The sequence below is a fragment of the Gymnoscopelus braueri genome, assembly GCF_963280865.1.
Source record: "Gymnoscopelus braueri genome assembly, chromosome: 21".
Lineage (NCBI taxonomy): Eukaryota > Metazoa > Chordata > Actinopteri > Myctophiformes > Myctophidae > Gymnoscopelus > Gymnoscopelus braueri.
The window spans coordinates 19,445,440-19,459,340 of NC_137623.1; the positions used below are offsets into that span (position 1 = coordinate 19,445,440).

A 13,901-nucleotide genomic window follows, 5' to 3' on the forward strand; every position below is an offset into this window, starting at 1 on the left:
GTTGGTGTCCTCTGAATCAATAAGGGTGTCGTACTGTGTGTATGAAGCCTCCTGGGTTATTATTGGCGTGGTTTTGTTACGGACCAGTTCACACAGGATAAAACAGCTTGTTGTCGTGTAATCGTGTATCACACAAACACAATTTATTAGCCGAGGCCGCAGGTACTAGCAAAGAAAATGTCTGTTTTGAGTCAAGTTCTCAGTCGCCACAACTGATTTCAGTCATTTGGATTCCATAGAAGCCAGCATGAAAATAGCCTATCTACAAGCTCTCAATTCGTCACGCATTGAGAGCTTGTAGATAGGCTATTTTCGGTTAATATTTTAAGATTAGTGCATTTGAAGTGATTATGTTCAGAAGCATCTTCCATAAAACCCTAATGGTCTTGGATATTTCATAAAAGCAAACGTTAAAGCCTGGTTTGCAGTATGTAGAACAGCAGGAACAATATTACATCATAATTGTACATTAATTGTTAATAAACAGCGCTAGTGTGTGTGTGTGTGTGTGTGTGTGTGTGTGTGTGGGGGGGGCTCGTTTCATAATGTTTCACAAATCGCACGTTAGGACTGAAAATGTTTCAGTCATGAGATTTTTATTTTGCTTTAATCCATGTATCCATCAGTTATTGTGGTCCAGGGACCGTCGTAGTTCCTTGAGGGGGTTCCAAATAGACCCTTACAGGTCTGTAACGCTGAGGGTGTACAAATACATTAGTAGTTTTGTACACTCAGAGTTATGGGGGGGTTCTTGAAATAAAGGTTTGAGAATCACTGAGCCTATGTTAGCCTATGTTTTCTTCAGTTCTTCGTTCACGACCCCATGTTATAGGATGTCATAATAATATCAAAGGTATTGGACAGCACAGGTGGTTCTGAGCTGCAGTCGTTAGTGGCGTGTTTTTATCTAACAGAACATTTTTAAAGGATCAGTTTTTTTTACACACCCCATGAAACCTTGAATTCATGGAGATTATGTTTTTTTTTGTTGCATTCCTGAGGCAATAATTTGATGTTGTGGCGTAGTCTCAATTGAGTCCCCTACTGAGTCTCCTACTGACTGACGACCCGGTCATCAAATGATTGGGTTAGGAATATGACAAAAACAAAAAAAATCTCAATGAATTCAAGGCTTCATGGGGTGTGTAATTGGTAGAAAATAAGTAAGTTTTGGGGTGAACTATCCCTTTAATACATGAGCAATACCACATAATTGCTCAGGTATTAATTATCAAGTAATCACATTGATCACCCATCATTCCCTTTGCTATTCATTTATGAATGACAATACCTCTCTCTCCAATATCCACATTCACAGAGCACAATAATCAGCTGAAGGACACATGAGTGGTTCTTGTGCCATTGTTTGTCTTGTACATTTTCTGCTATGAAACCGATAGAGAAATTGAAGAGAGGTTGTTTAGTGGAGTATGAGACAGTATTTTGCCTGACCATCGTACATTACAAATAGATGTTCGATACTGCCTAAAATGCTGGTATCGGTGAGTGTGCCAGTCTATGCCATTCCCATACCACATCATTTATCACATGATATATCATTTACAGTAATCAATTATTTTGTATTTTGAATGCTGCAGTTGCTCTACTGTGTTATATATATATTTTTAATTTTAATTTATTCCTAGAGCAGTGGTTTCAAACTTTTTAATTTCAAGGACCCCCATAACTCTGAGAGTGTACAAATGGAGCCAAATGGACCTGTAAGGGTGGTCCATTTGGTTCCATTTTGTACACTCTCTGAGTTACAGAACTGTAAGGGTCCATTTGGAACCCCCTCAAGGAACCCAGAGAGTCCCTGGACCCCACTTTGAGAACCACTGTCCTAGATTTGTTTAAATTACACACTGGTATCGGATCGGTACTCCGTATCGATCGATACGCAAGTTATTGTATCGGGAAGGAAAAAATGGTATCGGTACATCTACCTAGGAGACATGGTATTTGAAGTCAGACACATTTACCTAGCCTCCTTTTTAAAGATAACCTGGAATGAAGCCATACAGAAGTAGGAAAAAGCACTTCCATAATAACAGAGCCAGTCCAACAGCATCATCTTTGAGCTAATGTTTCCATTATTTAGAATTAGAAATTAGAATTAGAACCTGGATATTTCCTGGCACAATAACATTAGGTCATCATGACCACTGAGTCTTGTCCGACCTCATTAGTGCCCAGGCCAGAAATGATGGGGTTGTAAATCAGGTTTTCAGTCCAAGGACCCCTTAGCTGAGAGAGAGATGAAGCCTGGATGGACCCCCTCTACATTGTATACTATACAGTTATGTTGCAGATTAAACCTTTTCATAGATTTCATAGATGGCTTCATAGACTTTATTTATTTCAGACTTTGTAAACTTCACGATGGCTCTGTACGTCTTTTCCCTCTACACCAAACCTCTTTGCCAAAAATAGCAGATCGACAAGCTCACAACGGCTCGCAGCGTGAGGCGTTGTGTTGTGAGCTAGTAGATCTGCTATTTTCGACTAATGTTCTCAGAATAGGGATGCTAGTGTTCCAGTGGTTAATGTAAAACAAAAAAAGTTCCTATTACACTAAGACTTGGCAGGCCCCCCTGTAGTAACTCTGAGGACCCCCTAGGGGTCTCGGACCCCCTGTTGAAGACCCATGTTGTAGAGAATCGCATTAGGTCTCATATGTTGGCCATGCCTGGCTTAACATCAAAACCTTCTGCATCCTTCTCTTCTTTCCCACTTGTAAGTATCAAAGAAAACCACTGAAGTCTGTGGGCCACCCACTGTCCGTTAATAAATACATAGATAAATGAATTAATGTTTATGTGTATGTATAGGTTCATAGGTTCAGGATTTGTATTGCGCCCCCCATCCAGTTAATACACTGGTGCAGTCTGCAGAAAGATAAAAGAAAGCCTGTGTGCGTGTGCGTGTGCGTGTGTGTGTGTGTGTGTGTGTGTGTACAGCTCAGAATTAACTTTTTTTTCGATTGGCATCACTGGTGATCCCAACTTCAAAAAGTTAGAAGCACCCTTCAAGTAAATGTTTTTATTGATATAAACAACAATATATAACTGTATGGTTTTACAATTAACAAAACAGTAAAAGTAACCGTATTAAAAACAAATGATAGGCCAGGCCACCACTGGGGCTTTTAATGTGAAATCCTGAGGATTTTAAATGTGCCGCTGGCTCACTGTCCCTCTTCCATCCATCTCTTCACTGAGACAGAGGTGTCAAATGTCTCTAGAGGAGGACCCTCTACAGTCTAGACAGATTTGAATCAGATCTTCAACTGTGTTTTGTATTTGTTCCTCCACTTCCTATATAAAATGTTTTTATTGCCATCTGACATAATAGCTATTTCTCATATACATATATGTTGTTTTGCCTAGCAAGCCATGACAAAATAGTGCCTTGGATCTTTCTTAAAGGGCAAGACCACTTTGGCAGAGGTTTGGGTTGTGTAGTTGTAGCGATCGGCTAAACCGTTACTGTACATAGTTACCTTGCCATGGTGTAACATATGCTCCTCATTGACTTACATTGTACAGTGTACTTTTAGCCTGTAAACTAACTCAAACAAAGCTGATTCTGACAATATAGAACAAAACCAAACCCAGTACTGTTTTACTTTAATACAAATGTCAACTTCCTATTGATTTAGCTATCTTTATTAGGAAGAAACCCTGGACTTGATCTGCGGATCTCGATCCGGATCTTCAAATGGTAAAATCAACAGGAAGTTGACATTTCTTTATTAAAAAAACAAACAGACATCATGGCAAGGTAACTACACAACCCAAACCTCTACCAAAGTGGTCTTGCCCTTTAAGTTCATCTGTTTTTCTCACTTGGATGTCAGCCTACTACAAGGGAAGGAACTTAAATGTGTTGACCTACAATTGAACCCTCTCCAAAGAGCACCTGTTTTTAGTTTCTGATAATTACGGACCCACGCAGCGCTTCCTCATTACTTTATTCAACACTGTTTCTTATTTGTTCACTTTGATAGCCCATTTGTTTAATATTCACAAATGTACTACACATACACACGGCACCCCCTCACTCTCATTCACAGTGCTCGTCTCTGCAATCGACTAATCTCTATTCTCAACTTGATTTATCCGTTGTGAAATTCTCTGATTTCCACACACATTTATGTAGTCTTGTCACTGTTGCAGTTCTCACAGATACATTGTAAGGAGCATAATGTGACCAATACAGTAGCAATTATGTATATCTGTCTGTCTTTGTATATCTAATGTATGTGTATATGTGTGGATCTACAGTATAGATCTATAAGCATACAGCACTCTGACTCTAACTTGATGTTGCATTTTGCCCGAAAGTTGTAGTCCGTCTTCATGATGCTCTGCCATAGATGTCACACAGAATGTCCCCTTGATATGTCCCCTGTGATATGTCTGCTCTATTTGATTAGATGGATTAAAGTTCTCAGTCACCGCTACTGATTTCAGTCATTTGGATTCCATGGAAGCCAGCATGTCTTTTATGGAATCATGTTGTGTAGTGAAAATAGCCGATCTACAAGCTCTCAATGCGTCATCGTATAGGCTATTTTCAGTTATTATTTTAAGAGTAGAGCATTTAAAGTGGTCAAACTAGCAACATGTTCAGAAGCATCTTCCATAAAACCATAATGGTCTCGGATATTTGATTAAAGCGAAGGGTAAGGCCTGGTTGGCAGTATGTAGAACAGCAGGAATAATATTACTAAAACATCATCATTTTACATATTGTGTTAATTGTTTAGGAAACATATGCTAGTGTGGAGGGCTCCTTTTCATACGGTTTCACAAATTGCACATTGGGCTGAAAATGTTTCAGTCGTGAGATTTTATTTAGCTTTAATCCATGGATATATGACCCTAATGAGAATAAGTGGTGGAGAATGAGTGGTGACTGCTCCAGGTTTTTTTTTTAAGTCTCTTGATTCTTAAGCAATCTCTCTCCCAGTCATGTTTTGTTGGGAGTTTTTCTCCTTAGCCGATCTGTTCACTGATCCTGCTGTGGGTTCAAAGCAATTCAGGGTTCGAAGTCTGATCACATTCAGGCATTAAGCACCGCCAGCCCATTATAGCGGCACATTTGTATGCAGGCTGGCAAATTGAGAAGTACCTCCTTAGTGTTAATGGTCTCACTCTGTTGAGCCTGCACTGAAATAAAGTGCCACACAACTTCCTGAAGCCAGTATATATGTCGGACCTTGCACACACACACACACACAGGGATTGATTTGTGTTCTGCCTGTCTTGATTTAAAGCTAATTTCAGGTCCCTGAATCTTATTTTATATTGTTTTCTTTTGATTGTCAATATTGAAGAACAATTCAATAACGCATAAACAGTTATTTTCATTTTCCTCTTTCAATTCAAATCATGCTTAGATGTTTTCTGAATGCCTATCCTGAATCTTTTGTTGGAGAAAGTTGAACGGTCAAAACAGGCAATGTCGTAACCATGTGCACAAGGAAGCAGGGAGTCTGCAGAAAAGCCGAAGTTCACGCTGAATCAGAGGAAGTGTTGCACAATAGGAAGTGGCGTGTTTTTATATGCGTGTGTGTGTGTGTGTGTGTGTGTGTGTGTGTGTGTGTGTGTGTGTGTGTGTGTGTTTGTTCCACTATCAAAAGTCCTGAAACTAACCCAGGTCTCTGTAATGATGGGAAGCACTTAGCTAACCATGTTCTTGCTTTTCTTTCCCAGCATGGCATCATGCCCTGTAGCCTTTCTGCTCCTGTTACACTGTTATTTATATTAAAATGTATAATCTCGATTTTCTTTATGGTCCTATAATTTTTTATAATTTTTATGGAGAAAAAATGGAACTACATGGTGACGGGTAATGAAAGTAGATATTTGAAGACCGTTCGATGTCCTGGTTTATATTCGTCTATTGATTAACTGCCTTATATTATATCGTTGCCGTCAGTCAGAAACCTTATCTCCATTTTTTTACTTTGTGTTTTTTCGTAAATTAACGCCCTACTTGATCATACTACAGCGTCACACAAAAGCATCAAAAGTAGCAGATCTACAAGCTTGAAACGCGGCGCGAAGCGACACATTTTGAGCTTGTCCATCTGCTACTTTTGATGCTTTTGAATTTGAATCCTGAAAAGTAACGATTTTGGACATATTAGGTTTCCACCCGACAGAGATGATATATTATATTATATTACTGGCCTTTCAGACACATGCAACAGCATTTGTTCTGCTGATGATGAACGACCAATGAGTTCAGCATGACATCTCGCCAATATAGCCCAAGTACAATAGATAAATCACTGTAGGATTTGTCATTTTTACTGTTCACAATGTTGGTGAGAACACACGAGATCTTCTAAACAAAATCTCAGAACTAATAAACGTTAGAATTGTGGCTGTGAATTACAGGCTTAAGACTGACAAGTAACAGGAATTCCAAATAAATCATTCCTATCAGCTATTAGGCCTACTTTAGTGTAGTCTATACATTGGATATACTGTTCATTTTGTTCTCCAATTGATGGTGGTTGTGTTATGGTATCAAACCCAAAAGGTTCAGGCTTCAGATTGTTATCCGGCCTATGGTTAATTTTTATATTTATACCATGATGGCACCAAAAAAATAACAAACCACATAGGGCAAATATGCCATTCTGATTTTCCGTCAGTCAACATTGTGACTTGTAGAATTTATTCACAGCCAAAAAAACATCAGTGGTTACTGGTTTGTAATTGGCGACACCTCAGTGTAAATGATTGAAAGAATTAAAGTATTTTCTTTTATTTAACATTTCATAATTTTGAATTTCACTGCCTATAATGCTGTTATGCATTATAACATGTACTAGCGGAGACAATAAAACACCATTGAACCTTGGACTTTACTATTTACTGTAGATGTGATATATGAGAGATAATTCACTGTCAGCAGGTCAGTGACTATGAAAATTAAAAAATAACTGAGAAAGGAATTGCGCTTCTGAAGTGCGGTTATTTTCCTGATGACTGAACTAAGCCTACTTAGTAGTAGTAGTCAGTGGTAGTGTTTTTTCCCCCTCATTTCTTGAAATCGTAGGAGTCTCTAGAGATAATAGGGGTTGTTGGGGTTAGATTTGTGTCAAGCAAGGTTACAGCAAGTCTTAACTAAGCCCTCTCCAGGCATCGGGACTCCCTCTTCCTTTGGTGTGTTGCCTAAATCCTAACCTTTTTCTTCACAAAAACTACGCCTAAACCTAACCTTAACCCTAACCCTAACCTCACAAACACTATGCTTAACCCTAACCCTAACCTCACAGAAACTATGTCTAAACCTAACCTCAAAACCACGTCGACCTGGGCGAAACTCCGGGAAAAGACAGAGTCCGTCAGGCGTGCAGTGATTTAATGAGGATGTGTGTTTTCATTCGCAGGCTGACCTTCACTGGAGGATTGTGCCCCGGGGTCACCTGCCAGGCCGGGTCTCCCTGCTCCTGACTGACCGGCGCACAGCTCCGCTGCTTGTAAGAAATGTTGTTTTTTGTTTATTTGAGAAACAGATAAAAGACTAGACACGCAGACCTACTAAGCTGGATGCTGGATCAAAAAAAGTTCAACGCTTTATAAGAATACAAATTTGCACATCAGTATTTCTGCTCCCAAATGCAATTTACTTAGTAACGTTTCGAAATGTTACTAAGTAAATTGCATTTGGGAGCAGAAATATTTTTACTTATGTTTATTTATCATGATGTAAGACCAGCTGTGGTTGAAAAACGTGTTTGCTGCTTTGCACAGTGACAAAGATACGGAGCATTAAGCTTTTTGTGTGGAGCTCTTTCTTTCCTTTATTCTCTGAATGACCTTGGTCCGAGTAAAAAAAACATTATTCTACCTGCAGTGATCGTGAAGACTACAGTTGTTCAGACTTGTTGGCATATTAGCCAAAAAAACATGTATTTATTCAATGGAGTGTTACATTTGCAAATGTATTCACAAAATTACTTGGTGTTAGAACCATCCAACTGTTGAATTTCAGTGCGGTTGCCATGGTACAAACTGACGCAGGTCTACAATTATTGTTTCAGTTTGGAATCGTGTCTGTGTGCGGTGCACCTTTGAGACTATTATTGTCTTGCTCATGCTGTGCTGCACTGTTGCCAGATTTTGCGAGAGAAATAAGCAACCAGGTCTATGAAAACAAGCCCAAAAGAAGCGACTATTATAGGACACATGAGCACTTTAAACCTATATGTATTGTCTATTTCAAAATAGCCAATCCTCAAGCTTGTAGATCTGCTATTTTCAAACAAATCTTGGAGAAAAAAAGTGAATTTTGAATATTATTCTAAACATTTTAACAACAGAACAAAAATCTGGTATGGGGGTACCTGGCACAATATATTTTTAGATGGAGGGGTCTGTGGACAAATACATTTGATACATACATGAAAATGTTTGAGAACCACTGTGTTTAAACAGCATCAGGAAACGGCCCAAATAAGCAACTACATTTTACAGACAAGCCCAAAAACCCTTCAACCCGAAACTATCAATAATTTACAAGCAACTTTACAGAAAAGCAAGCCGAAAGTCGCTTATAATAAGCAGACATGGCAACACTGCTGATGTGGGTGTGCAGCATGTGTAATGCCGGCCGGCTCAGGAAATGAAGTGCATTGTGGGCCATAAAAAGCAGTTGACTAATGTAGGTGCTCCCACTTCCTGTTCCCCAAGGCCAGTGTGTTTATGTAATGAGCTGAGCGGGCGTCGGGTCACCGCCCGATGTCTCAACACCAGGGGGGTTGGAACGTCACAACTCACAACACCAGGGGGGTTGGAAACGTCACAACTTACAAGAATACTAAAGCAAACACGTAGGCTTTTATTAGTTTTGATCAGTGTTGCCATGTCCGCTTATTCTAAGTGACTTTGGGGTTTTTCTGTAAAGTTGCTTGTAAATATTGGTAGTTGCGGGTTGTGTTTTTTTGGGCTTGTTTCTAAAATGTCGTAGTTTAATTGTTATTTAAACCAGTGGCTATCAAATATGTTCATGTCATGGACTCCTCCAAATGAATTATGTATTTGTCCTAACCCCCATCTGAAAATGTTTTGTGCCAGGGAGCGGTGCCAGGGAGCAGAGCCCCGTACCAGATTTGTGTTGTTGGAATGTTTAAAAAAAAACTTCCAAATATTTCACATTTATTTGTGTACAAGCTCACACGGCATCGCATCGCGACCCGTTGTGAGCTTGTAGATCGGCTATTTTCTAATAGCCAAAATATGAATTTAGGTTTAAAGTGCTCATGTAGCCTACTGTATAGTCGCTTCTTTTGGGCTTGTTTTCATAGACCTGGTTGCTTATTTCTCTCGCAAAATCTGGCAACACTGGTTTTGAATATACTGTCTTTTTTATTTTGAGTCACAGTTTTACTCTGAGCAATCTATCTCCTTTACTGAGACCACATTAATCGTTCACATAGTTGTAGGCTGATTTGGTTTGTTTTTCTCACGACTGAAGTGTTCCTCATTTTGTGTGTGTGGGTGGGGGTGGCCGTGGCCGGCCTGTACAGGCTAGATTTATCCAGACTGGGGTTTTACTCTGGTTTACTGTTGTAAGGGAATTAGGCTCTCCTGGATTGTTGAGGTGCCGGCCCTGGATAGTAGGCCTAGAGCCCTGGACCATAGAAAAAAATGCTTCAACAAAAGAATGCCTTTGTCACAGCAGGCAAATGTATTTGACCACCCCTCACTACTGTATGTGAAAAAAGCAACTATAATTTTATTATTACAAGACTGTCGGCATCTATAGACATATGAAAACACATCATGCGTCCTCTGCTGACATATCTGCCCATCCCTGTTTGTGTATTTTCCTCAGTCTCCTTGGAGATTGTTACCATGGTAACGCAGCCATCAATCCCCAGGCTTAAGCCGTGCTGTTGGAATTCACGGCGTTTGCCCGTTGCTCTCCTGACCCATAATAAGCCTCAAGTCAAGTTTCACATATAGAATCGCTAAGTCTGTCCGTAGTAGGATATCTGTGGTGTGGTGGCGTGCTAACGGGCTAATGCCAACCTGCCGTATAGCGTCCTGTTAATGACTCAAATCCAACAGCTTAGCCTGAATGCCAGACTCTTTTAGCATGCTTTAGCTTCCAGCAACACCCAAGCCTCTTGCCCAAGACAGTGTGAGCATTGTATTATAAAAAGGAGAACGCTGTGGCGTTATACGAGAGGCTGGGTTTTGTTGTGTGAAGGTCTGTAAAAGCCGGGAGGAGGTTGAGCAAGGCAGCCTCCCCAGGCTGTCAGCGTGGTGAAGGGTGAGTCGATGCTGCCCTCACCTGGTGATACAACCGCAATGTTATTGCACTGTCACTTGAAGAATGGAGGGTCATATTTTGCTGACTGTGTGAGGAGGATGTTGAGCATTTCTTTTGTACCTTTTACCCTGTAATACTTTTTTTGTGGCGGCTTGGTGAATTTATATGTAGGGTTTGGATCCTTTAGGATTTTAACGATTCCGGTTCCTTAAACGATTCCCTCTTAACGATCCGATTCCTTAACGGTTCCCTTTAACGATTCCTATAAGGGGTTCCAAATTAACCCTTACAGGTCTGTAACTCTGAGAGTGTGCAAATGGTACCAAATGGAGTTATTAGCCTGGAGAGTTATGGGGGTTCTTGAAATTAAAAAGTTTGAAAACCACCGGTATAGTAATTGTATAGCAGACGTTAAGTCCACATACCAGATCTGACAGTGTGACAAACCGGTTCTGGAAATGGTTCCAAATGTGATGGAACCAATTCTGGTTCCTCAATGTTGTGGATCCCAACCCTATTTATATGACCACTCTTATCTATCCAACTGCAACTTTATGCTTTACTCTCCCAGTGATATTGAATTGATCGATTTAAAACTATATAAATCTCATTATTGATAATGTAGTAAGCAAATTGGGTCCCGGTGCAAAACCTGTTGGACCACTTGTGAGAACGTTTGCTAAGACATTGGTTCTCAAAGTGGGGTCCGGGGACCCCCAGGGGTCCTTGGGGGGGGCTACCAGTGGGTCTCCTGCAAAATGTGTTAATATAGCGTCACAATCATTTTATCCACTCTAACCATATTTTACTTTGGCTAATGGCTATTCAAAAATAGCAGATATACAAGCTCATAGTGGGGTACGCTCTATGAGCTTGTAGATCTGCTATTTTTTTTAATCTTGAACATTTTAATATGTATACATATGTTTTTTTTTAGAAAACATTTGAACTCAAATCTTAATCTTTGCTTCTGGAGTTCCCTGCCTGGCACAAAACATTTTCAGATGGGGTTCCGGGGCCAAATATATATTAATTTGGGGCGTCCTTGACACAAACCACTGTACTAATTTGGGCCGTCCTTGACACGAACCACTGTACTAAGATACTTGGTGACCATTCAACACTAAAACTGACAACATTTACTACCACTACCATTACTTTCCGGTTGACTCAGCATGTGGCAGATGTACGGTGTGGGCAGCACCCACCCTGTGACCCTGGCACACCCTATAAATAGGTAATGAGAGATGATATGTCTGAGTGGAGGCAATATGCTGAGTGGTTTGTTATGTCAGCTAAAAGCTCCCCACCCCCCATCCTTTTCCTTGGCTATGTATTATTGATGCCACTGGAGGGCTGACATGATGTACACCTTCCTGCCTGCTTCCCCTGAGTACCCCATCACCAGATGTCTCGTCACTGTTGTGTTTACGAGTTGTACACACACATACCAGACGTCCTTAATGGCGTCCTGATGTTTATCAAACACTAAATTATCGTTTTAGTGCACAGAGACTTATGGTTGGGATCCGGAACCGGAACCAGCATTGAGGACCGGAACCGGAATCGGTTCCGTTTTACATTAGGAACCGTTTCCAGAACAGGTTTTATCACACTGTCAGAGCTGGTATGTGGACTTCACGGTCTGCTATATAATTATAGTACCGGTGGTTTTCAAACTTTTTAATTTCAAGGACCACCATATTAGAGTTACAGACCTTTTTTAAGCGTCCATTTGGAACCACCTATAGGAATGGTTAAAGGGAACCGTTAAGGAATTGGACCGTTAAGAAGGAATCGTTACGCAACCGGAATCGTTAAAATCCTAAAGGATGAAGGATCCCAACCCCAACAGAGACGGCATTGTGAATTGGCAGGTTTATTTACAAAAATTAATGTTCCCATCCCTTGAAATGACGCTAAATGGACACTAGGTGGTACTACGAGTTCAGTGTTTGACCTCAGTTCCCCTTGCTGTGTTAACAAAATTAGTCGGGAGAGATTATTTTTGCAGAGTTGTTGTTGTTGTGACGTATTGGTAGTCTTTTCTCTGTCAGTTTTTATTTGGTGCAATACTTTTATATCTGTTGAGATAAGTCTGATGTATTGGTTGCTTCTGGGAGTCGGCTCTCACCACTAACCTACGGCCCCAGCTCTCAATAATTATAATTGCAAGCAGGAAAATGTTTTTAAGATATGATTTTTGACTGCACAATACCTTTGCTATATATGGACCACTTAGTGTTTCAGATTACCTCAATTCTGTGCAGAACCCCTGGCCTAAAAAGGCCGGGACATTAATACTTTACCAATACATTTTATTCTTAAAGGAAATAATTATAATGTTATCTATCCACTCAAACAAACTATATATACAGTATACTGTATATACAGTGTTTGAGTGTGTGTGTGTGTATATATGTTTTTTCTTTTTATGTTTGACCAAAAAAAGAAAATGGTAAAGGGTGTGGCCACATGCAGGCTTTTGCAATATAATAGCGACATGATAATTTGTGTTCATGCGGCCCTGTTATGATTAAGGATACATAATGAAATAACATTATACTAATACAGCCATCTGTTTGCACTTGTAGACATGACTTTGGACTAGCATTCAGCATTGAAAATGGTTCTGATTGGTTTCAGCAGTCAGTCAATATTATTTTGTACAAATGTCACACGTGTGATGTGAATTTTTTACCGAATCTTTGTGTATAATTTTTTAAATGTTCTTGTAAGTGATAATAAACAAACAAACAAACAAACAATTTGGTTTCATAGCTGAAGATGGTATGTGGTGGTGAGGGGGGGTTTGGGAGTGGTCCCTGTCAGCGGCATGACTTTCTGTCTTTCTCCCTCCAGATGGCGCTCTTCCCTTTCTGTTTACATAACACCTGCTACTCTTCAACCAAAACCCACCATCATCCCCTCCTCCCCAAAAAACACTCACTCCATCGTGCCCCACCCAAAAAAACCTGCAAGGACAGCATCTGAGCAGGGAAATAATAAATCCGGCTTTAAAATCCACTATATTTTCCATGTAACTGTGTGACCCCAAAGAATATAAGGGTTTTGCTGTTTCTTAATAACTACCACAATATATGATTTAGTGTATTATTTGCATGGATTAAAGTTCTCGGTTGCCACGACTGATTTCAGTCATTTGGACTCCATAGAAGCATGTCTTCTATGAAAGCATGTTGCGCACTGAAAATAGCAACGTGTTTTGAGCTTGTAGATCTGCTATAATCTTAAAAAAAAAAAAAAAAAGATTGAAGGGTATTTGAAGTGGTCAAATTAGCAATAGAACACGTGTTTACACGAATAGTCTCAGAAATGTTCTAAAAGCAAAGGTTAAAGCCTCAAATCTGTGGTTTCTTCAACTGGTTGGCTGTATGTAGAACAGCAGCAACATGTTTACAATGATAATACCTAAACATCATCATTGAATTTTCAGTCATGATATTTAATTTAGCATCATATTCCATGTATTGGTGATGTAGTGTGGGGACTTAAAGGATGCTGTGCTGGCGGTGAGTCATGCTCAGCCAGAAGGTCACTGGTCGTGTAATGATGGTTTGGGGGTGTTTTTACAGTCGGGG

General features: G+C 40.0%; 1 protein-coding gene across 2 annotated transcripts in view; it reads left to right on the forward strand.

The window, feature by feature from the left end:
- The window catches only part of fam49bb (family with sequence similarity 49 member Bb), a 58,367-nt gene that overhangs the window by 6,878 nt on the left and 37,588 nt on the right, over positions 1-13,901 (forward strand). For both annotated transcript variants that reach the window (XM_080418450.1, XM_080418451.1), the window contains exon 2: positions 7,412-7,501. The gene's annotated coding sequence lies outside the window, so the exon portion shown is untranslated. The remainder of the gene's footprint in view (positions 1-7,411; positions 7,502-13,901) is intronic.